The sequence below is a fragment of the Phyllobates terribilis genome, unplaced genomic scaffold (assembly GCF_046119375.1).
Source record: "Phyllobates terribilis strain yellow unplaced genomic scaffold, ASM4611937v1 Scaffold_1__5_contigs__length_1240528914, whole genome shotgun sequence".
NCBI lineage: Eukaryota > Metazoa > Chordata > Amphibia > Anura > Dendrobatidae > Phyllobates > Phyllobates terribilis.
Genome location: NW_027362761.1, coordinates 21,692,922 through 21,717,446, shown reverse-complemented (window position 1 = coordinate 21,717,446; position 24,525 = coordinate 21,692,922). Strand labels below are relative to the sequence as shown.

Sequence of the window (24,525 nt, the reverse complement as noted above, 5' to 3'; positions counted from 1 at the left end):
ATTTCCTCATTCAGATTTACTTATGAATATTGGAGTTGCATTTAAAGTCCTGTCTACAATACCTACCTTTAATGTTTACTGTATTTTCAAACACTAATATCATTAAACTGATAATGTGATAAATAGTCGATCTGCAAATCACTTGATTTAATAGTAATTGTTGCTAGGTTTAACACTGTTTTATCTGCTGCAGATCTACCAGTCATTTGATTGCTTTGTATAACTCTGCCCACACCACTGATTGACAGCTTTCTGTGTACACTGTGCATAGGCAGAAAGCTGCCAATGAGTGATGTAGATGGGTTGTACAGAGCTCATAAATATGAAGAACTACATGACAGCAGGTTTACTAGTGTTAGGCTATGTGCCCACGATGCAGAAATGAAGCAGAAAATTTCTGCAGCGTTTCTGCATGTAAAAACGCTTGCGGATTTTACACGCGTTTTTGACGCTTTTTTGCAGCGTTTTTACATGCGGGTTTGGCTTGCGTTTTTCAAGTGCATTGGGACCTCAAATCCGCACAAATAATGGACATGCTGCGGATTTTTCCGCAAGGAAAATCCGCTGTGGAAAATTCCGCAGCATGGGCACAGGACATGCAGATTTTCATTGGGGATCATGGGGCATGGATTGCCAAGCATTTTGCAAGCATTTGCGTTGCGGAAAATCCGCATAAAAAACGCTTGAAAAACGCATAGTGGGCACACAGCCTTAATCTCCTGCTGATAAACAGTGATTTATGAAAATTACAACAAGCAACTCAGTAAGTGACACATTGCTGGAATCAAAGTCACTGTATTTACATTATGCTGCTCTCTCAATAGGTGACAAAAACCTGGTGACAGATTCTCTTTAAAGGGAACCTGTCACGTCCTAGCTGCCCTCTACACTGCCCTCATAGCATTGTTAGTGATGCAATGTGCATCACTAACAAGCTTTTTCCATGAAAATTGGTGCAGCTATAATGATTTTATAACGTTTAATATACTTAGATCGTACCTGCTCGTTCAGTCATAGGAGCGTGCTTGTCATATTCAGTCATGGGGGGGGTGCAGCATTCACTCTTTGCTGACGCCACCCATATATTTGAATACTGCTCCCGGAAAGTGCTGATATTGTGGGGCGCAAGCGCACTTGTATATGTCTGGCCACCTGCGCAGTGAGGCTGTGTGATTACCAGCTTCACTGCCTTTTGCTATGACGCGCCATGTTCCCCGCGTGTGCGCAGTGAAGCTGGTAATCACACAGCCTCACTGCGCAAGCTCGAGGAATAGAGCGTCATAGCGCATGTGCAGTGAAGCTGCGAACTACACAGCTTCACTGCGCATACACGGGGAACATAGCACGTCATAGCAAAAGGCAGTGAAGCTGGTAATCACACAGCCTCTCTGCGCAGGCGGCCGGACATGTACAAGTGCGCCTGCGCCCCACAATATCAGCGCTTGCCGGGAGCAGGATTCAAATCCATGGGCGGCGCCAGCAGTGAGTGAATGCTGCGCCCGCCCATGACTGAATATGACAAGCACACCCCTATGACTGAATGAGCCGGTATTATCTAAGTATATTAAAGATTATAAAATCATTATAGCGGAACCAATTTTAATGGAAAAAGCTTGTTAGTGATGCACATTGCATCACTAACAATGCTATGAGGGCAGTGTAGAGGGTAGCTAGGATGTGACAGGTACCCTTTAAAAACTACTGTATTTTGTTTCATCCTCAAAAAAAATCCAAGATATCTCTTATTTTTGTCTAACTTGCTGTACCCTGTCTGTTGTCTGTTGTCAGCGAAGACATTCACATAAGTTACAGAAAAGAGGAAGATCTTTTTCTTGGTGTTCCTGTTCTTCTGTCTGCCAAACTGCATTAAAACAAAATGGGGAGGTGAATATTCCATTCAGGGCAGGTCATTGGACAAAAGTGGAGAGTATAATTGAGTCACAATGCTCCTCTGCGAAATATGCAAATTGTCTCTTCAGAGAGGAAGAGGACTAGAACATGTCACTCTCCGCAAGGAGAAACATTACCCTTTGGATCCCGGTCAGATCCCTCTCACTGAGCTAAACCAGATCTTACACTTTGCACTGACGAGGGGCAGTATACCGAAACACAGTGTCTACAAACTGAGATTCTGGTTCTGGCTTTTATCCTAAGTTATGTGACAATGCTCGTTAGAGAATCGATATTGACTTTTAGGATTGCTACTTCCTATAAATGACACTAGACTTCTAGTCTTCATCCTCTCTTAAGAGACAATTTGCATATTTCCCAGAGTAGCATTGCAGCTCAAAAGTCTCCTCACCTTGACATACTTAACATGTCACTCTCCGCAAGGAGGATCTTTGCAATAAAAATTTAATTTTTAGCATATTAGGCCTTTATATTTTTGCATCCACTTTGGGCTTCATATACTCCATCTTTTGTATTTGTATTCTCTATCAGTACATAATTACAGCACTAGAACCAACATTTGTATATGAATACATCACCAGAACTATTATTAGTACATGAATACACCACCATAACCATTATTACTATTTAACAAATACAGCACCAGAACTACCATCCGTACATGAATACCTCACTAGAACACTATGAGTACATGAATACTGCACTAGCACCTCCATTGGTACATGAATACTGTACGAGAACCATCCACAGCACATGAATACAACACTAGAACCACCATGAGTGCACAAATAATATACCAGAAATACCATGAGTACATGAATACATTACCACAACCACCATAAGTAAACAAATACATCATCAGAACCATCATCGGTACATGAATACAGCACCACAGCCACCCTATGTGCATGAATACATCACCAGAACATCATCAGTACATGAATACAGCACCAGATCCATTATCAATACATGAATACATCACCAGAACCATCAGTCCATGAATGCAGAACCATCGTCAGTACATGCATACAGCACCACAACCATCATCAGTATATGAGCGCAGCACCAGAGTCACCATGAGTGCACAAATACAACACCAGGATCATTCTCAGTACATTAATATAGTACCAGAACCATGAACAGTACATGAATACTGCACTAGAGCCACCATCAGCTCATGAATACAGCACTAAAACAACCATCTGCAAATTAATACATTACAAGAACCATCATCAGTACATGAATACATCACTAGAACCATCATCAGTACATGAATACAGGACCCAGAACCACCATCGATACTTATATTTAGCACCAGATTCACCATCAGTACATGTACATATCACCAGTGCCATCATAAGTACATGAATACAGAACCATTATCAGTACATATATACTGCACTAGAACCAGCTCATTACAAGAATATAGCATCACCATCAGCACTTGGCTACAGATCCACCATCAGTACATGAATTCAGAACCAGAACTGCCATCAGTACATGAATTAAGCACTAGAGCCATTATCAGTACATGAATACAAAAAGAGAACCATCATCAGTACATGTATACATCACCAGAATCATCATCAGTACAGGTATGCATCACCAAGCTTAACCCCTTTCTGACATGAGGTGTATTAATACGTTTACGTGCCCTGGGCCTTTTGGGCCAGATACGTAATAATACACCCTGGAGACTGCTCCCACACACAGGCTTTGCAGGCATGATCACCGCTGGGTGTCAGCTGATTGTCACAGCTGACCCTTGGTACTATGTGCAAGGAGCTGTTCCGCACTGCTCCCTGCACATTAACCCCCAAAATGCTTCAATCAAAGTTGATCGCAGCATTCCGGGAGCAAGGGGAGGTAAGCACCGATACTTACCTGCTCTCCGCGTCCCTTTCTATCTGAGCCAGGTCCCGGTGGTTGTCATGGTGACCCGGATGTCGTCATGACGACATCCGGGTCACCAGACAGGAGGAAGTTACTTTAATCATGCGCAGTGCGCGATCAAAGTACCTTCTCCTTGTGCAGCGCTGACAGGCTGAATAGCACAGGAATGCTGCTGCATCTCTATGCTATACAGTCGATCAGACTGTAAAAAGTGAAAGTCCCATAGTGGGACAATGTGTAAAAGTAAGAAAAGTGTCAGAAAGTGAAAAAAAAATTGTAAAAATATTAAAAAATATATAAAAAAAATAATAAAAAAAAATTTGCCTGCCATGCACGAGCGATCCCCACATGTTTTTTTTTTGGGTGTCTAGCAACCGTGAAACATGCGGGCGGGGACTCGAGCATGTCACTTGAGCACCCGCGATACTTGGTGCATACCCGAGTATCCGATGCAAACTAAAGTAGCGAGCACTTGCGCTCAAGACTAATGACAAGTTCAACTTATTCAATATGATGACCTAATGTTATCAAATTCTGTGTCATACCTCTGGGTTCAAAATGTTCACTATACCTCTTGATAAAATCCTTGAGGGATGTAGTTTCCAAAATGGTCTCTCTTGTGAGGGGTTTCCACTGTTTAGGCACATCAGGGGCTCCCCAAACGCAACATGGCGTCCGCTAATTATTCAAGAAAATTTTACATTCAAAAAATCAAATGGTGCTCCTTCCTTTCCGAATCCTTCCGTGCGCCCAAACAGTTGTTTTCCCCTACATATGGGTATCGGGTTACTCAAGAGAAATTGCACAACAAATTGCATGGTGAAATTTCTCCTGTTACCTTTATGAAAATGCAAAATTGGAGGCTGAAAAACATTTTTGTGGGGAAAATGTGAAAATTTGATTTTTATGGCTCAATGTTCTAAACTTCTGTGAAGCACCTGGGGGTTCAAGGTGCTCACCACAAACCTAGATAAGTTCCCTGAGGGGTCTAGTTTTCAAAATGGTGTCACTTGTGGGGGGTCTCCACTGTTTAGGCACATCAAATACAAACGCAACATTGCGTCTTTTAATTATTTAAGCAAATTTTACATTCAAAAAGTCAAATGGCGCTCCTTGCCTTTCGAAATCTGCTGTGTGCCCATAGAGTGGTTTTCCTCCACATATGGGGTATTGGCGTGCTCAGGAGAAATTGCACAACCAATTTTGGGGTCCATTTTTTTCCTGATACCCTTGCGAAAATAAAAAAATTGGGGTCTAAAGACACATTTTTGGGAAAAAAGTTAAATGTTCATTTTTTTTCCACATTCCCAAAATTGAAGGTGTGAAGCACCTGAAGGGTTAATAAACTTCTTGAATGTGGTTTTGAGCATCTTGAGGGGTGCAGTTTTTAGAATTGTGTCATTTTTGGGTATTTTCTGTCATAAAGGCCCCTCAAAGTCACTTAAAATGTGATGTGGTCCCAAAAAAAATGTTTTTGTAAATTTTGTTGGAAAAATGAGAAATCGCTGGTTAACTTTTAACCCTTATAACCTCCTAACAAAAACTATTTTGGTTCCAAAATTGTGCTGATGTAAAGTAGACATGTGGGAAATGTTATTTATTAACTATTTTGTGTGACATACGTATCTCTCTGATTTAAGGGCATGACAATTCAAATTTTGAAAATTGCAAAATTTTCTAAATTTTCACCAAATTTCAGATTTTTTCACAAATAAACGCAATACATATCGAAGAAGTTTTACCATTATCATGAAGTACAATATGTCACGAAAAAACAGTCTCACAATCAGTGGGATCCGTTGAAGCATTCCAGAGTTATTACCTCATAAAGTGACAGTGGTCAGAATTGTAAAAATTGTCCCAGTCATTAATGTGAGTCGAGCAAATTGGAATGCTCGAGTGCTCGACCCGAGCAACGAGCCCAATGTAAGTCTATGGGAAACTCTTGCATTTTTCCGGCGCCCCCTCCCCGCCCCCGGAGGTCTGCAGAGGGCCTAAAAATTGCCAAAATCTATGGGAGCAGTACTCAAATTACATGGGAACTGCATGGGGAAGACCCCTGGAAGCATCACTGACTGCTAGGTCCCAGTGTTTTCAGAGTATTATGCCACTTTTACGGACTCACAATAAAACATACAAAAACGAAACCAAAATGGATTTTCCTAGGAAAAATATTAAGGAACATCGTTTCCAGGGTATTGACTTGTGTATATAAGGCAAAATAAATAACCAAAAACAAAAATTCTCCTCCACATCTTGGGCTATGTTCACACGTAGCGTTTTTGATGCATTTTTGCACCTTTGCATTGCTTTCAACCGTGACATTTGCCAGTAAATGTTATTTTAACATTTTACTACCTTATCTTCCCATGTGGTGTGTGAGACATGATCAGACACATCCATACAGTACTGAAAAGACATGGCAACAGCATGGGTAAGACCCCTGGAAGCATCTCTGACTCCCAGGTCAATGCCTAAAACTGTGGTCATCAGACGTGATCCTATATTACTGGGGAAATAATACAGACATTTTGGGCAATGTGACAAATATTAAACTCCATTTAAAATGGGCAAGGTGAGTGGCAACTGGCAAGGGACTGGGAAGTAGATGTTATGGTGATAGTGCACGCAGAGGTCTAGGCCGTGGGCAAGATGAAATTTTTCCTGCTGAGGGAGCACAACAAATACCCACGTCATGTTGAACTACCTTCCTGTCCCAATTTCTAGGGGGCCGCAGAACACCACTATTGAAGCCGGAGCAGTGTGAAAAGGTTGTTGGTTGGATAGCAGATAATACTTCCAGTCAGATTGCCACCACTACCACCCTGTCTTCCACATGGTCCAGTCTCAGTAGCCGTGAGTCAGGACCACATTATTATTATTACTTTATCGCCATTTATTCCATGGCGCTTTACATGTGAAAAAGGGGTATACATTGCAAAAACAATTACAATAATCTTGAACAAAAATATGACAGTGACTGGTAAAGGAGAGGAGAGGACCCAGCCTGCGAGGGCTCACAGTCTGCAAGGGATGGATGGGAATACAGTAGGTGAGGATAGAGCTGGTCGTGCAGCGGTATGATTGAGCGAGGGTTACTGCAGATTGTACACTTGTCATAAGAGGTGGGTCTTCAGGTGCCTTTTGAAGGTTTCAATTGTAGACGAGAGTCAGAAATGTTGGGGTAGAGAGTTCCAGAGAAGGGGGGATGCATGGGAGAAATCTTGTATGCGATTGTGGGAAGAGGAGATAAGAGTGGTGTAGAGAAGGAGATCTTGTGAGGATCGGAGGTTGCGTGCAGGTAAGTACTGGGAGACTAGGTCACAGATGTATGGAGGAGTCAAGTTGTGGATGGCTTTGCATGCCAAGGTTAGGGTTTTGAACTGGAGTCTCTGGGCAATGGGGCCAGTGAAGGGATTGACAGAGAGGAGAGGCCAGGGAATAACGAGGGGACAGGTGGATTAGTCGGGCAACAGAGTTTAGGATAGATTGGTGGAATGTGAGAGTGTTAGAAGGGAGTCCACAGAGCAGGAAGTTGCAGTCGTCAAGACAGGAGATGATGAGGGCGTACACTAGTGTTTTTGTAGATTTGTGGTTGAAGAATGTGGGGATCCGGGAGATTTTTTTTTACTTGGAGTTGGCATCTTCCTTACCCTGATCCTCCTTCCTCCCACCATTCTGAGTGCCCTGAGACAATAGATCCCACACTTGGACTCTCCAAAGAGCTGTTTTGTTCATCTTTCCATTTATAGATTCTGGCCTTTCGCTCAGTCTGCTCGGAAGTGGAAAGTGCTTGTATATGTGGTTTGAAGGAGAGATTAGAGTCCAGGGTTACCCCAAGAGCTGTTTACATTTCCATTGATAGCTTCGGGCCTCTCATCTGGCCAGCTTCAAGTAGGGCAACAGAAGATCGCATGTAGCGATTTGAGCAGCCATGGTCACCTGAAGGTGATGGTGGGAAAGTGCAATTACTGTCGCAAGAGGTGGATAATGATAAGACACTATGGACAGAAAGTCAGGAGGAGGACCAGGGTGCAGAAGTGGAAGACGAAGCGGTGGACGATGAAGTCACTAACCCAACCTGGCAAGGGGACATGCAGAGCGAGGACAGCAGCACACAGGCCCCAATTCTAAACTGCCACATTTCTAGACTGCTTGCACTTGAAATGTTGGTTTTTAGGCTCATGGAGGTGGAAGCCTTCCACAACCTCATGGCGGCGGCCGGGGCTCTGTACTTGGTCCACAGCCACCACTATTTCTCCCGGTGTCGTCCCCACCTTACACAAGCACGGGTCCCAGAACATTACCCATGCCCCCCCAAGTGCACTTAGTGGGAAGGACCACTTAATCACAAACACGTGGACAAATGAATGTGGCCAGGGACGGTACATCTCACTGACGCATTTCACTAGGTTAATATTGTGGAAGCAGGGACTCAGTGGGACCCTGGGACGGAATTGCGGGTCCTGGGTCAATCAGGATTGCCCCCACATTCTACAGCACCTCCTCCTCTTCCTCTTTAGCCTCCATCTCCATCACTTGATTCTTTTTTTTTCAGAAGATATTACAGATTATGTATTTAAACTTCGTGGGTACCAATAACAATAAGCAGGACTGTACGCTTAGGCGACAAACCACACACTGTTGCAGAGTTGTTGAAAGCTGTATCATAGAACCTGGTGGAGGCTCTGAAGCTAGGCAAGCTCCCACACATACCATGCCTGGTCCATGTGCTCAACTTAGTGATTCAGCGGTTTCTCAAACCTACCCGGATCTGCCAGAGCGGCTTGTGAAAGTACGCCGCATGTGTGCCCATTTCAGAAAGTCAGCTACAGCTCCCACCGCCCTGGCAGGGCTTCAGCAGCATTTGCAGCTTCCAGCTCACTGACTGATGTGCAATGTGACCACGCGTTGGAAATCAACATTGCAGATGTTTGGAATGATTTTGAGCAGCAGAGAGCAGTTGTTGAGTACCAGCTTCAACACGCCCGTCGGCATTCAGGTCAGCCTCCGCACATAAGAACTGATGAGTGGGCATGGATGTCTGACATCTGTGCTGTCCTCCAAAACTTTGAGGACTTCCCCAAGATGGTGAGGGGCGATGATGCCATAATTAGCGTCACCATCCTGCTTCTCTGACTACTGAAACGCTCGCTGCTCACAAAGAGGAGGCATTGCAGGTGGAGGAAGGAACTATACAGGGTGATGCTACTCAGCCCAGCCTCATCTCATCTCAACGCAGAATGGATGATAATGAGGAGGAGGAGGAAGAGAACATGGACAGTCATCCTCTTGGTGAGAACAGGGAAGTCTTGGCTGTTGGCAGTCTGGCACACATGGCCGACTTTATGTTCCACTGCCTTTACCATGACCATCGCATTGTACGCATTTTGGCCATTACAGAAAACTGGCATGGCTCAAGAGAATTCTTGGTGATGGCGGTGTGAGGTTCTGATTAAGGAGCATGTCAGTCTTAGATAAGTTGCAGAACAGAGGGCACGGGAGGGGTGATAGACAAAAATGAGGGATGAGATATAGGGCGGTGCAGAACTGTGGACAGCTTGGCGGCTGAGAGAAATGAGTTTGTATTGTATTCTGTAGTGATTGTTTAACTTAACCCGTGCAGTGACTGGCACAAGGTAGAGGCATCGGTGAAGCTGCTTGATAGAAATACGACCCTGGCTGCTGCATTCAGAAGGGATTGGAGAGGAGACAATTTGTTTAGATGGAGAGCGATTAGAAGAGAGTTGCAGTAGTAAATAAGAGCGACAGAGTTTTTGCAGTATCAAAAGTGAGAAAAGGTCAAATTCTGGAGATGTTTTTAAAGTGAAGGTGACATGAGCGAGTGAGTGATTTTCCACATTAAATAAAGGAAAGTTGTATGTCAAATATGACTCCAAGACAGCAGGCATGCAGAGTGGAAGTTATGGTGGCACCACCTAAAGGAAATTGCAAAGTCAGGTATAGGTAGGTTAGTAAAAGTCAGGCAAAGGAAAGGTAGGTTAGTAATAGTCAGAGATAGGTAGGTTAGTAAATGTTCATTTTTAGAGATATTAAGTTCAGGCTCTTGTTGAAGAATTATAACAAAAAAAAATTCCCATCTGACAATGCTGGTGGCAGAGGTCACAGACAGTTCATTGGACAACCAAGGAGTACATGCGAGGGAGACACAAACCAGATGAGGCAGGGGAACGCTGTCAAAGGTCTGGGACAGTTTTCTCAGACCCTCCCAGCGCCTAGGCCCTGAAACACGGTGCACTCTAACAAGGAGGGAAAAGTTTTGGAAGATGCTGAAGGACTACCTTGGCGACCGTACCAGCGTCCTCCATGATTTTTCTCTGTGCCTTACAACTGTTGGGTATCCAAGCTGGACACGTGGCATGAACTGTCTCTCTATGCCTTGGAGGTCCTGAGCGCTAGCGTTTTGTCTGAGATGGTTTTTAGTGCCGCCGGGGGCATTATAACTGATATAACTGATAGGTGCATCCGCCTGTCAACTGAAAATGCTGACAGGCTGACATCAAAATGAACAAGTGCTGGATTGGGCTAGGTTTCTCAACACCACCAGATGATAGCATCAAACATAAACTCAAATCCAGTGATTATTTTTTTGGAGGTCTATATTTCCATGCACCCCTTCACACTCAGACATGGGTATACGCTTCAGGAATTGTTCTATTTTATGTAGCCTTCCTCCTTCTCCGCATCCTCCACCACCATATCACCAGGGTGACCATCATGCCATGCCCACATAATTTTTTTAAGGGTGTTTCTGATTAGAGACGAGCGAATATTTCAATATTCAGTTCGGATTACGATCGCCGTTTTTGCAATATTCGCCAATGTAATTGTCGAATATTCGCCGAACATTGCCGAATATTCGCCAAACATTGCCGAACGCCATTGGATTGAATGGGAACAAAAGCAAACGCATACATAACACCTTCAAACGGGACCAAAAGCTGCCAAAACACATCAATTTAGGGGCAGACACCAGGAAAGTGCCATCAATTGAACCAGGGTACAAGCAGTATAATTATTATTATTTATTATTATAGTGTCATTTATTCCATGGCGCTTTACATGTGAAAAGAGGTCACCGACTGGTACAAGAAGAGAGAGGACCCTGCCTGTGAGGGCGCACAAACAGTCTATAAGGGATGAGTGAGGATACAGTAGATGAGGGTACAGCTGATCGTGCAGCGGTATGGTGGAGCGAGGGATACTGCAGGTTGTAGGCTTGTCGGAAGAGGTGGGTCTTCAGATTCCTTTTAAAAGTTTCAATAGTAGGTGAGAGTCTGATATGTTTGGGTACAGAGTTTAAGAGTGGGGGGGTGCACAGGAGAAATCTTGCATGCGATTGCGGGAAGAGGAGATAAGACGGGAGTAGAGAAGGAGATCTTGTGAGGATCAGAGGTTGCGTGCAGGTATGTACTGGGAGACTAGGTCACAGATATATGGACGAGATAGGTTGTGAATGGCTTTGCATGTCATGGTTAGGGTTTTGAACTGGAGTCTCTGGGCAATGGGGGCCAGTGAAGGGATATTATAGATTGCAATCTTATAGATTGCTGGAGGCAGTCCACAGTAAAAAAAAAAGCAGCCATAGTGTGTCTGGGAACCTTCCCGCAGACTTTTCTTAGCCAGGGCTGCTTCAAGTCAGGGTTAGATGGGCCCACCAGAGAACCGGAGACTCCTCCGGTGGGCCCTGGCTTCTCCTTCAGGAGAGTTCATAGTGCAAACCTTGCAGCTCGTGATGATGATAGAGGCCACCATCTCCTTAGCTTTCTGCTGATACTTTTCTGTGGGAATCAGCTTGGCTCCTACCAGCCTGGAATATTTCCAGTGAACTATGGCACGACGCCATGGTATTAGCAGGGCCCCCAGTGCCAGTAGCAAAGCCATCCACAATTTCCTTCTCAGGAATTTTATTTAGTAGACTGAGTTGCTGCCCAAATACATTAGTTTCTCACAAAGGAGCTGAAGATACTGAGAGGCAGAAGGTGCAAGTTTCTCCAGCATGTTAGATATCAGTAGGAGAACAGAGAGGGCAGCACAATGGGTCAGTAGTTAGCACTGAAGCCTTGCAGTGCTGGAGTCCTGGGTTCAAATCCCACCAATGACAACATCTGCAAGGATTTTGTATCTCCTCTCTGTATTTGCATGGGTTTTCCCCTCAGTAAAAAAGCAGCCATAGAGTGTCCAAGAACCTTCACACAGACTTGCCTTGGCTGTTTCTCAGCAGGGTTGGACGGGCGCACCAGAGAATCCTCTGGTGGGCCCTGGCTTCTCCATCAAGAGACTTCATATGGCGCAAACTTTTCAGCTGCTATGGGGCTCTTGAGCAGGGGAGAAAGGTGGGCCCTCAGAATCAAATTCTCTGCTGGGCCCAATGTTCTTCAGTCTGACAGTGCTTCTCGTTGAGAGTTGTATTTCACCACAGCCATATTCTTTAGCTCGGTGAAAGGACTTGCCTATAGGGAAACCGTATCTACTCCGGCTGTCATTTCTCCAAGGAAGTCCTCTAATTCAGCTTGTTGCATAAGCAATGTCTGCACGTCCAACATCAGCTCACACTTCTCGGTGGCGCTTCGACACACAAAGATCTTTCTTTGCGCCTTGAATTTCATAACTACATAGTTGGGCAATGGCCTGATCTGCAATGTGGTTTGAGAAATAACATGCATAAGCAGCACATCCAATCCACAGTTAAAAAAAGCAGCCATACAGTAGAGTGTCCGGGAACCTTCACACAGACTTTTCTTAGCCAGGGCTGCTTCTTGGAGAGAGTTGTATTTCACCACAGCCATATTCTTTAGGTCGGATGAAAGGACTGGCATACAGGGAATCCGTATCTACTATGGCTGTCATTTCTTCGCCACCAGGTTCTGGACATTTTCACACATGACCATGCCAGGCTTTAAATTCAGTGGTGAGAGCCACAGGTCTGCCTGCTTTGTTACTGCTTTCAACAACTCTGCAACGGTGTGCGGTTTGCCACTTAAGCATTAAGCATATTAGCTTCAGCACAGCCTGTTGCTGCTTGGCCAAGGCAGTGCTACAGTGCTTCCTGCTTGTGACTGATGTGGTCATTTCGGAGATGGAGGCCAAACGAGAGGAGGAGGAGGTGCAGGAGCTGAACAATGTGATTACATTGAGGTTACATTGGCGAGTCTGGTTTTTATACTAAAGAAAGATCTTACTGTGTTCATTTTTTTTTTTTTTACGTCTCTTCACATGTGTATTGAAGTGCATCCTAATTTTTGGCAGCCCTTGAAATTGCTGCATATGCAATAACAGTATAGGAGACCCTCTCCTTAATAATGGGAAGGACAATTCAAATAGTTTCTATATTTTAGAATATTAACTGTCTGATCTGAAATTTGTGAGGCATGGCAGTATGGATAGCGTATTACACCGATCCAGCCAGGTATTATTGCCTTATACTACATGCTGCTGGTGCTATTCTATTTCCTATTGATAACTCTGTTAGATGCATTTACAATAAGGACAGGTGCTGCTAGGTGGTATCATCAGCTCCAGATGAGTGTTCATGTTCATTCTGGTCACATAAATGTCTTCCACAGTCTATAACTTTTTTTTGTATTTCTTTGGCCTTATGTCCAAGTCATTACCCTGAAAAGAATGTTTCTTAACATTTTTTCCATTTTAGCTTGTTTTTTGTATGTTTTTTTTGTCAGTCCGTAAAAGTGGCGTAATACTCTGACAACATTGTTCACAGATATGCTATTTGTTACCGACCAACTGTGAATCGGTTTGAACCCACAACTGTAATACTTTAAATGGAGTGTAATATTTGACTTGCTCACAAAACTTGCTGGATTATAACGGCAGTCATACAGGATCACGTCTGATGGCCACCTTTTCAGTCAGTCGCCTAATAGTTTGGTATTTGTCAGCTACCAAGTGTCAATTGGTTCAACAAAACACAGCTGGCTGACTTTAAATTCAGTGGAATATTTGGCACCCTCCACAAAATTTCTGTATTATTACGGCAGTCATATGGGATCACGTCTGATCATTGAAAAAAGTTTCTCTGCTTCCACAATACAGTAATGTGAATAAAATAAAAAAAATCTGGCTGTATTCTGTGAACAAGCAAATGGAGCGGTAAAATGGTGTACACAGACACTGCTACAAACTCTAAATGGAGGACAATATTTTCCACATTCACTACAAATGGCTGGATTTGTACCGCAGTTACTGTATATGTGATACATCCCACGGTTTTAAATAGCGGGCTTTTAGTTTACTATTCCTCACAGTGACCACGTGTAAATAGCTTCACTGACACACTGGTGCTGAACTCTAAATTGAGGACAATATTTTCCACGTTCAGTACAAATTTCTGGATTTTTATCGCTGTAATATGGGATCACATCTGATGATGGAAAAGATCTGGCTGTATTCTGAAGTGCTAACAAGCAAATGGTCTTAAAATTGTGTACCCTGTATTGCTTTTTAAGCAAATAATCAGGATTAAGATTAAAAAAAAATTAGCCCTGGCCCCTGATATCTGGAGCTATGTCTTCGGATATCTGTAAGAGCAGGAGCAGACAGAACGTGCAATGGACCCTCTTGTGCTCTATACACTGCCACAAACCCCGCCTGCCCGCCCGCCTACCTAACTCCTGCTATCAGAATTAATATATGCAGCTGGATTAGTCCTCAGAAGGACTGTTAGTTCAGATGGATATATACACTGCTCAAAAAAATAAAGGGAACACTCAAATAACACATCCTAGATCTGAATGAATGAAATATTCTCATTGAATACTTTGTTCTGTGCAAAGTTTAATGTGCTGACAACAAAATCACACAAAAATCATCAATGGAAATCAAATGTATTAACCAATGGAGGCCTGGATTTGGAGTCACCCCCAAAATTAAAGTGGAAAAACACACTACAGGCTGATCCAACTTTGATGTAATGTCCTTAAAACAAGTCAAAATGAGGCTCTGTATTGTGTGTAGCATAAACCTGCCTGTATGACCTCCCTACAACGCCTGGGCATGCTCCTGATGAGGTTGCGGATGGTCTCCTCCCAGACCTGGACTAAAGCATCCGCCAACTCCTGGAAAGTCTGTGGTACAACGTGACGTTGGTGGATGAAGTGAGACATAATGTCCCAGATGTGCTCAATCGGATTCCGGTCTGGGGAACGGGCGGGCCAGTCCATAGCTTCAATGCCTTCATCTTGCAGGAACTGCTGACACACTCCAGCCACATGAGGTCTGGCATTGTCCTGCATTAGGAGGAACCCAGGGCCAACCGCACAAGCATATGGTCTCACAAAGGGTCTGAGGATCTCATCTCGGTACCTAATGGCAGTCAGGTTACCTCTGGCGAGCACATGGAGGGCTCTGTGGCCCTCCAAAGAAATGCCACCCCACACCATTACTGACCCACTGCCAAACCTGTCATGCTGAAGGATGCTGCAGGCAGCAGATCACTCTCCATGGCATCTCCAGCCTCTGTCACGTCTGTCACATGTGCTCAGTGTGAACATGCTTTCATCTGTGAAGAGCACAGGGCGTCAGTGGCGACTTTGCCAATCCTGTGTTCTGTGACCAAGAAGGAGAGTGATGGGGAGCTATGATGATCTGGCCTCCACAGTCACCAGACCTGAACCCAATCGAGATGGTTTGGGGTGAGCTGGACCGCAGAGTGAAGGCAAAAGGGCCAACAAGTGCTAAGCATCTCTGGGAACTCCTTCAAGATTGTTGGAAGACCATTTCCGGTGACTACCTCTTGAAGCTCATCAAATGAATGCCAAGAGTGTGCAAAGCAGTCATCAAAGCAAAAGGTGGCTACTTTGAAGAACCTAGAATATAAGACATATTTTCAGTTGTTTCACACTTTTTTGTTAAGTATATAATTCCACATGTGTTAATTCATAGTTTTGATGCCTTCATAGTTAATAAATAACATTTCCCACATGTCTACTTTACATCAGCACAATTTTGGAATCAAATTTTTTTTTTTTTAGGACGCTATAAGGGTTAAAAGTTGACCAGCGATTTCTCATTTTTCCAACAAAATTTACAAAACCATTTGAAGTCGCTTTGAGGGGTCTTTATGACAGAAAATACCTAAAAGTGACACCGTTCTAAAAAATGCACCCCTCAAGGTGCTCAAAGCGACATTCAAGAACTTTAGTAACGCTTCAGGTGCTTCACAGAAATTTTTGGAATGTGGAAGAAAAAAATGAACATGTAACTTTTTTCACAAAAATGTTACTTTAGACCCAATTTTTTTATTTTTGCAGGGGTAACACGAAAAAATAGACCCCAAAATTTGTTGTGCAATTTCCCCTGAGCATGCCGATATCCCTTATGTGGGGGAAAACCACTGTTTGGGTGCACGGCAGGGTTCGGAAGGGAAGGAGTGCCATTTGACTTTTTGATTGTAAAATTTGCTTGAATAATTAGCGGACCCCATGTTGTGTTTGGAGCGCCCCTGATGTGCGTACACAGTGGAAACCCCCCACATGTGACACCATTTTGGAAACTAGACCCTTCAGGGAACTTATCTAGATGTGTGGTGAGCACCTTGAACCCCCAGGTGCTTTACAGAAGTTTATAACATTGAGCCGTAAAAATAAAATTTTCACATTTTTCCTACAAAAATGTTTTTCAGCCCCAGTTTTGCATTTTCAGAAGCATAACAGGAAAAATTGCACCATGCAACTTGCTGTGCAATCTCTCCTGAATAAGCCGATACCCCATATGTGGGGGGAAAACCACTGCTTGGACATACGGCAGGGTTTGGAAGGGAAGGAGCACCATTTGACTTTTTGAATGTAAAATTTGCTTGAATAATTAGCGGATGTGCCTAAATAGTGGAAACCCCCCACAAGTGAACCCATTTTGGAAACTACACCCTTCAAGGATTTTTTCAAGGGGTATAGTGAACATTTTGAACCCAGAGGTACGACACATTATTTGATAACATTAGGTCATCATATTGAATAAGTTGTTATTAGTCTTGAACGCAAGTGCTCGCTACTTGAGTTTGCATGGGGTACTCAGGTATGCACCATGTATCGCGGGTGCTCGAGTGACATGCTTGAGTCCCCGCCCACATGTTTCATGGTTATTAGACACCCCAAAAAAACAAACGTGCGGGGATCGCTCGTGCATGGCAGGCAATCCCCGGGAGTTTTTTTTGGCCGCAAAGCATATGGGGTGGAGACTCGAGCATGTCACTTGAGCACCCGCGATGCTCAGTGCATACCCGAGCACCCAATACAAACTCAAGTAGCGAGCACTTGCGCTCAACACTAGTCGCCATATCGTCATCTTTTTTTTTTTACTTTTGAAAAAAATCTTAACCCTAACCCCAACCCTAACCCTAGCCCAGCCCTAACCCCAACCCCAACCCTAACCCTAGCCCCAACCCTAACCCTAACCCTAGAGTTTATTTTTTACGCCGTTCCTCATGTGGTATAAGTGATTAGACGACTTTATTCTTCGGGTCGGTGCGATTACAACGATACCAGAATCATATTGGGTTTTTATGACTGACAGCTATCACACACTAAAAGACGCATTTTTTTGTAAAATCTAGTTTTTGCATCGCCATATTTTGAGAGCTATAATTTTTCCATATTTTGGCCGACAGTCATGTGACGGCTTGTTTTTTGCGAGATGATTTGACGTTTTTATTGGTGCCATTTTCAGGCATGTGACATTTTTGATCGCTTTCTACTCCGATTTTTGGGAGGCAGAATAAACAAAAAACAACAATTCAGGAATTGTTTTTTTTTACGTTTTTTATTCTGTTCCGCGTGTGGCAAAATTGATAGGGTAGCTTTATTCTTCGGGTCAGTACTTTTACAGCGGTACCACATTTATATAGTTTTTCTATGTTTTGGTGCTTTTACACAATAAAAGCTATTTTATAAAAAAAAATATTTTTTTGCATCGCTTTATTCTGAGAGCTATAGTTTTTTTATTTTTCCGTTGATGGAGCTGTATTGCAGCTTGGTTTTTGTGGGACAAGATGATGTTTTCAGCGGTACCATTTTTATTTTTATTCTTCTTTTTGATCTCGTGTTATTCCATTTTTTGTTTGGCGGTATGATGATAAAGCATTGTTTTTTGCTTTGTTTTTTTTTTTATTTTTACCGTGTTCACTAAAGGAGTTAACTAGTGGGACAGTTTTATAGGTCAGGTCATTCCGGACGCAGCGATACCAAATATGTGTACTTTTATTGTTTTGTTTTGTTTTTTTTTCAGAATAATATTTATTGATGGGTACATTATACAGTATTTTTATTTTTGGTGGATTATTTTTTTTATTATTTTTTAACACTTTTTTTTACTTTTATTCTTTGTCCCACTATGGGACTTTCACTTTTTTTATTCTGATCGCCTGTATAGCATAGGAATGGAGCACCATCCCTATGCTATACAGGGTGTCAACGCTGCAGATACAGAAGATACTTTGGTCATGCACTGCGCATTACCAAAGTATCTTTCTGCTGTCTGGTGACCCGGATGTTGTCATGACGACATCGGGTCGTCATGGCAAAATCCGGGAAGCCGCGGCAGACAGCTTTGGACACCGGCAAGAGAGGTGAGTAACGCGATCACCTCCCCTTGCCACCGCAATGCTGCGATCGACTTCAATCGCAGCATTGCAGGGGTTAATGTGCCGGGAGTGGTGCGAGACCGCTCCCAGCACATAGCACCAGGTGTCAGCTGTGACAATCAGCTGACACCCGGTGGTGATCGCGCCCGCACAGTTTGTGTGCGGGCGCGATCGCCATGACGTACTAATACGTATCAGGCTCTTAAGTCCCAGGGCGCAGATACGTATTAGTACATTTTGGGCTTTAAAGCGGTTAAGGGAAGGTGCCATCAAAAATATTTTTTTTACAACAGTTGAAAAAATATACATAGTTTCATTTTTTTCAAATATCATTTGTATTTAATGAAGTAAAATATGAAAAAATTTAAAAGGTTTGGTATTTCCACTTTTAAACACTAGTGGTGGCAGCTGCTGAAATTTTCCATGAAAACCTAGCGTATATCTAGCTTGCATTATGACTGCAGTAAATGTGGGCTGAATCGGCTCACATATCTGTTGCGTCACTCCTCTCCTCCCCTTCTGGGTGTTTGCAAAAGGATAAGAAAGGATGAAGTTTAGGATCACAGTGCAGAGCCATTTTGTTGGTGACTGCAAAGTGTTACTGACAAGTAGACTTGTCAATGAGGATGGCCGCAGTTCTGATTCTGTTAGTTCGTGCTGCCCGCTGTATCATAAGCTGGGGCTAGATATGTGAAGTGTATCATGTTCGCGATTAGATAAGCTTAGAGTAACACATGGTGGGATTAGATACAGGGCTAAGTGTAGTTTATCACATCTTGGGATTAAATATTGAGCTCAGCGGAGTGTTTCACACAGGATGGGATTAGATACGCAGTATCTAATGTAAGTAATATGTGACCCTGCTCCATCTACTTCTATAGGATCAGTGGTGTAATGCGTGACCCCTCTCCTTCCACTTCAAAGAGAGCAGAAGTGTAATGTGTGACTCTGCTCTGTCCACTTCTGTGGGAGCAGCAGTGTAATGTGTGACCCCAATCCATCCACTATATTACTACTTCCACAGAAGTAGACAAAGAGGGGTCACGCATTACACCACTGCTCTCATAAAAGTGAACAGAACGGGGTCACGCATTACACCACTGCTCCCATAGAAGTGGACTGAGCAGGGTCACATATTACACCACTGCTCTCTTAGAAATGTGTGACCCTGCTCGGTCCACTTCTATGGGATCAGTGGTGTAATGTGTGACCCCAATCCGTCCACTTCTATGGGAATAGTGGTGTAATGTGTGACCTAGCTCCGTCCGCTACATTACTACTCCCATAGAAGTAGACAGAGCAGGGTCACACAATACACCACTGCTCCCATAGAACTCAGGGTCACACATTAATTGCCCCATCCACCCCCCCTAAAAAAAATAATATTCAGCGGGGTCACAAAGGAGCATATCTTATAACTTTCCAGCCCTTACAAAGGAATTTTTGTCCTATTGAACCCCCTAGATTCCCCATATAGTCCTCCATATAGTAAAATGGGTCCCACAGTATTATGGCCCCACATAGATAGAATATATACTGTAGATATCCTGTAGATATATAATAACCTTGCACCCTTAAGTGCCTTTAATGTGGCACTAAAGGGTGTTTAGCCTTGTTTACCCTAATAAATAAATGAAAAATATTACGTTGGTCCCCCCTATTTTTGATGATCAGCCAAGATAAAGCAGACAGCTTTGAGCTGATATTATCAGGCTGGGAAGGTCTATGGTTATTGGGCCCTTCCCAGCCTAAAAATACAAGCCCGCAGATTCTGGCACTTTGCCCTTCTCTTCCCAGTTGCCCTGGTGCGGTGGTAATGGTAGTTTGAGTTGATGACAGATGTGAATTGTCAAAAATCACATCTGTCATCAAGCCCTGGTGTTAGTTATGGAGATGTGTTTATCAAACACCCTCATTACTGACCCACTAATGAAAAAAAAACCACACGGACAGAAAAATAAATTTTATTTGAAACAACACTCCCCGACACTTTCCATAGTTCACCAATTTATTAAAAAAAAAAAAAAAAACATGCAGGTCCGCTGTAGTCCACAAATGGAAACCTGAAAAACATAAACAGGGAGAAATAAAGACAAGACACTGTCCCTCGTTCTCAAATTTATTAGAAAACAAAAAGTTCCCATGCAGGTCTGACGTAGTCCATGGCGCTCCACGATGATCTCTGAATCTGATGTCCAAAGGCTATGGAGCCTCGTTCAGAGAACGAAGCTGCATAGGCTTAAGCAGCAGTCACTTCGGGTCCCGCTGCATTTCACAAGACCCGGTGGCTGTGATGAGCGGTGACGTCAGTAACTACACCGCTCATCAGAGTCACCGAGTCACGCTACCCTCTATTTAGTGGCCCAACATAATGCTCCTCAGTATAATGATCCCATATAGTTCTCCACAGTAAAATGGCCCCATATAGTGTACCACAGTATAATGGCCCCATATAGTGCTCCACAGTGTAATGGCCCCATATAGTGCCCCACAGTATAATGGCCCCATATTGTGCCCCACAGTATAATGGTCCCATATACTGCCCCACAGTATAATGGCCCCACAGTATAATGGCCTCACGGTATAATGGCCTCATATAGTGCACCACACTATAATGTGCCCCACAATATAATGGCCTCATATAGTGCCCCACATTATAATGGCCCCTTATAGTGCACCACACTATAATGTGCCCCACAGTATAATGGCCTCATATAGTGCCCCACATTATAATGGCCCCTTATAGTGCACCACACTATAATGTGCCCCACAGTATAATGGCCCCATATAGTGCCCCACAGTATAATGGCCCCATATAGTGCCCCACAGTATAATGGCCCCACAGTATAATGGCCTCACAGTATAATGGCCTCATATAGTGCCCCACAGTATAATGACCCCTTATAGTGCACCACACTATAATGTGCCCCACAGTATAATGGCCTCATATAGTGCCCCACATTATAATTTGCTCCACAGTATGATGGCCTCATATAGTGCCCGACAGTATAATGTGCCCCATATAGTGCCGCACACTATAATGTGCCTCACAGTGCTCCACAGTTTAATGGCCCCATATAGTGCACCACAGAATAATGCGCCCCGCAGTATAATGTGCCCCATTTAGTGCCCCACAGTACAATGTGCCCCACAGTATAATGTACCCCACATAGTGTATCCTGGTATATGTTCTCCCATCCTGGGATCTGTTCCATCATCCTGGTATATGTCTCCATATATTCAATCCATAGAACAAAAAACAGATTCTACTCACCTTCCCTCCACTTCGATGTAGCGCGACGTCCACTTCTGTGTCAGTTTGTTCAGAGCACAGCAGCGTGATGATTTCCCTGTTGTGCTTTGAACAGGTCGGTGGTGAGTGGTGATCGCAGCCTGTACTGTAATACTGACAGGCTGTGATCCCCTCTCCCCAAAGCAGCCAATACTCACCTTACCCCAGAACTCCGCTCACTGGCACCTCCTCTTCCCGGCAACTCATGTCATCGCATGCACAGAGCAGTGTGGGCGATGACATGGGCAAAGTGGAGGCCGCAGCATACACTGCAGGCTACACAACGATGGTGCCAATCTTCTCCCACAGCTGTGACCTGGACAGCCCAGGGGGCATGTCAAGGTCACAGCTAGAGGCAAGAGGAGCAGCTTCAATACAAGAGATGCAGTCGGACAGTGACCGAAGTCTCTTATGCCCAGGAGCTGCCGTATTTGAGGTGTGTAAGTGTCGTCCTCAGACTCTTACACCCCCCAAAATGTAAATGGAAGCCCACAGTGGCTGAAGTAAAAATTAATAAATACAAAACTATTAAAGCATTACATTTAATTTTGTATTAAAATAATTGATTATATAATCAATAATTACTAATAAAAAAATAAAAACCGTGGCACCTTCCCTAAAGTACAACAATCAACTGCAATGTGAGGTCAGCCCCTGCCACATTTGTAACACATAACCCTACAACAAACAGTAATGTCCTTAAAAATGGTAAGGAGATACCGGGAGTTGTTACCAGTCATCATCAGACTGTGGACCATTCAGGAAGCATAGTACTGGATAAATGGAGTCAGTATCACAAATATTTACATACATCCTGATAGGTGACATCTTCTCTAATTTGAGTCGTTATCATCCATTGTCTGCATCTGATCCTGATGAGCATGTTGACATTCATAGATCAATAATGCAGACTTCCCGCTTCGCTGGACTTCTGCAAAACATCTAAAAACAGTGCCCTTAAACGTAGCAATGTCATTATAATGCCCCTTGTATAAAAATATGTTCCCAATCTGTTCCCCCGAATAAATAATTACCTCTCTCAGTGCTCCCTGCACAAAATTTGACCCCCGAATTGTCCTTCTTATGGTACTTTGCCTCCAGATTATCCTCTCCTATAATATATTACCTACGCACTATCCTGTCCTACAAAATATTGTCTCCACGCTGCAACCTTTATGAACGAGAATCGACATACTGTCCCCACATATGAACTATAACCACCACACTGTCCGCTCTTATGAACTATAACCACCACACTGTCCGCTCTTATGAACTATAACCAACACACTGTCTATTTTTATAAGCTATAACCACCACACTGTCTGCCCTTATAAGCTATGACTGTCACACTGTCCTCCCTTATGAACTGTGGACTGCACACCATCTCCACTCCATGCTGTCCTCTCTACTCTATTTTCTCTCATGCTGTCCCTATCTACATTGCACCTCCACGCTGCCCCCTGACACACTGTGCTTTAATACTGTTCCCTCCTTATGCTGACACCTCTCCCTACTGTCTCTCAGCATTATCATCCCCACACTGCCCTGTCAATATTGTGCCTTTTTTACACAATTTCCCTCCTCATGTTACCTCTATTTCCACAATGTCCCCCCCCATTATGCCCGCTCCCATACAGAGCCCTCATGCTGCCTCCTCTATACTGTAGCCCCTTCTCACACTTCCCTCTCGCTGTACTGTGCCCCTCCTCCCACTGCCCCCTCTCCATAATGTGTCCTCACACAGCCCCCCCATTCTGACCCTTCTCTGCACTGTGTCACCTGCACATACTGCCCAATCTCTGTACTGTGTAAGGGATTAATTTTTACAAGGGGCCCCATGAGAGACTGACTGGCAAAACTTAATTCTGCTTATTATTATTATTATTATATAGTTTTATTACTTAATATTGAGCACAAGTAGGTATGATTATTAGCTGCTACTGCTAATGTATGCTACGATAGGGCTTATTATGATATGTAGTCTTATCAGTACCATCTAATCAATACCATATAATTTACTGTTATTTATAAAGTTTATAAAAAGCAGTAAATCATGCTACTACTGTCTTCCAACCCTTGTACCTTGAGCAACAGCTCCCGCCACACAGTATGATTCCTCCATAGTTCCTCACACTGTATGATACCCCCAGTCACCTCCACATACTATGATGCCGTCACAATTCCCCCATCACAGTGATACCCCCACTGCCCCTTACACACAGTATGATACCCCACAGTTAACCACACACAGTATGATGTTCCCCACAGCTTTCTCACACACACAATATGATGTCCCCCACAGCTTTCTCAATCACACAGCATGATGCCCCCACATACAATATGATGACCCAAACACAATAAGAGGCCTCAGGTAACCACCACACAATATGATGACCCCACAGTTCCCCACGCAGTATACTACCCCCACTGTCCCAACACACACAGTATGATACCCATATTGTCCTCACATACACAGCGTGATTCCCTCAAAGCCACCAACACATAGTATTTTGGACCCCACAGTTCCGCACCCACACAAAGTATGATTCAACTATTCAACTACAGCTCCCCACAATATTGATGATCCAAAGTTCCCCATACAGTATAATACCCCAACACTCCCACATGCAGTATGATATATTAACACTGCCACACACACACAGATTGATGGATGAGTCATAGCCCCCCCCCCCCCCCACAAACACAGTATGATGCCTCCTCTACCTCCCACATGCATTATGATACTGCCATGGCCACCCACAAACAGTGTCATGGACCCCACAACTTACCAAACCGTATGATAGATGTCACA

At 43.7% G+C, this 24,525-nt stretch overlaps 1 protein-coding gene across 1 annotated transcript in view; it reads left to right on the top strand.

Annotated features, from left to right (window-relative positions):
• The window catches only part of JAK3 (Janus kinase 3), a 792,993-nt gene that overhangs the window by 283,583 nt on the left and 484,885 nt on the right, over positions 1–24,525 (top strand). The gene's annotated exons all lie outside the window — the stretch shown is intronic.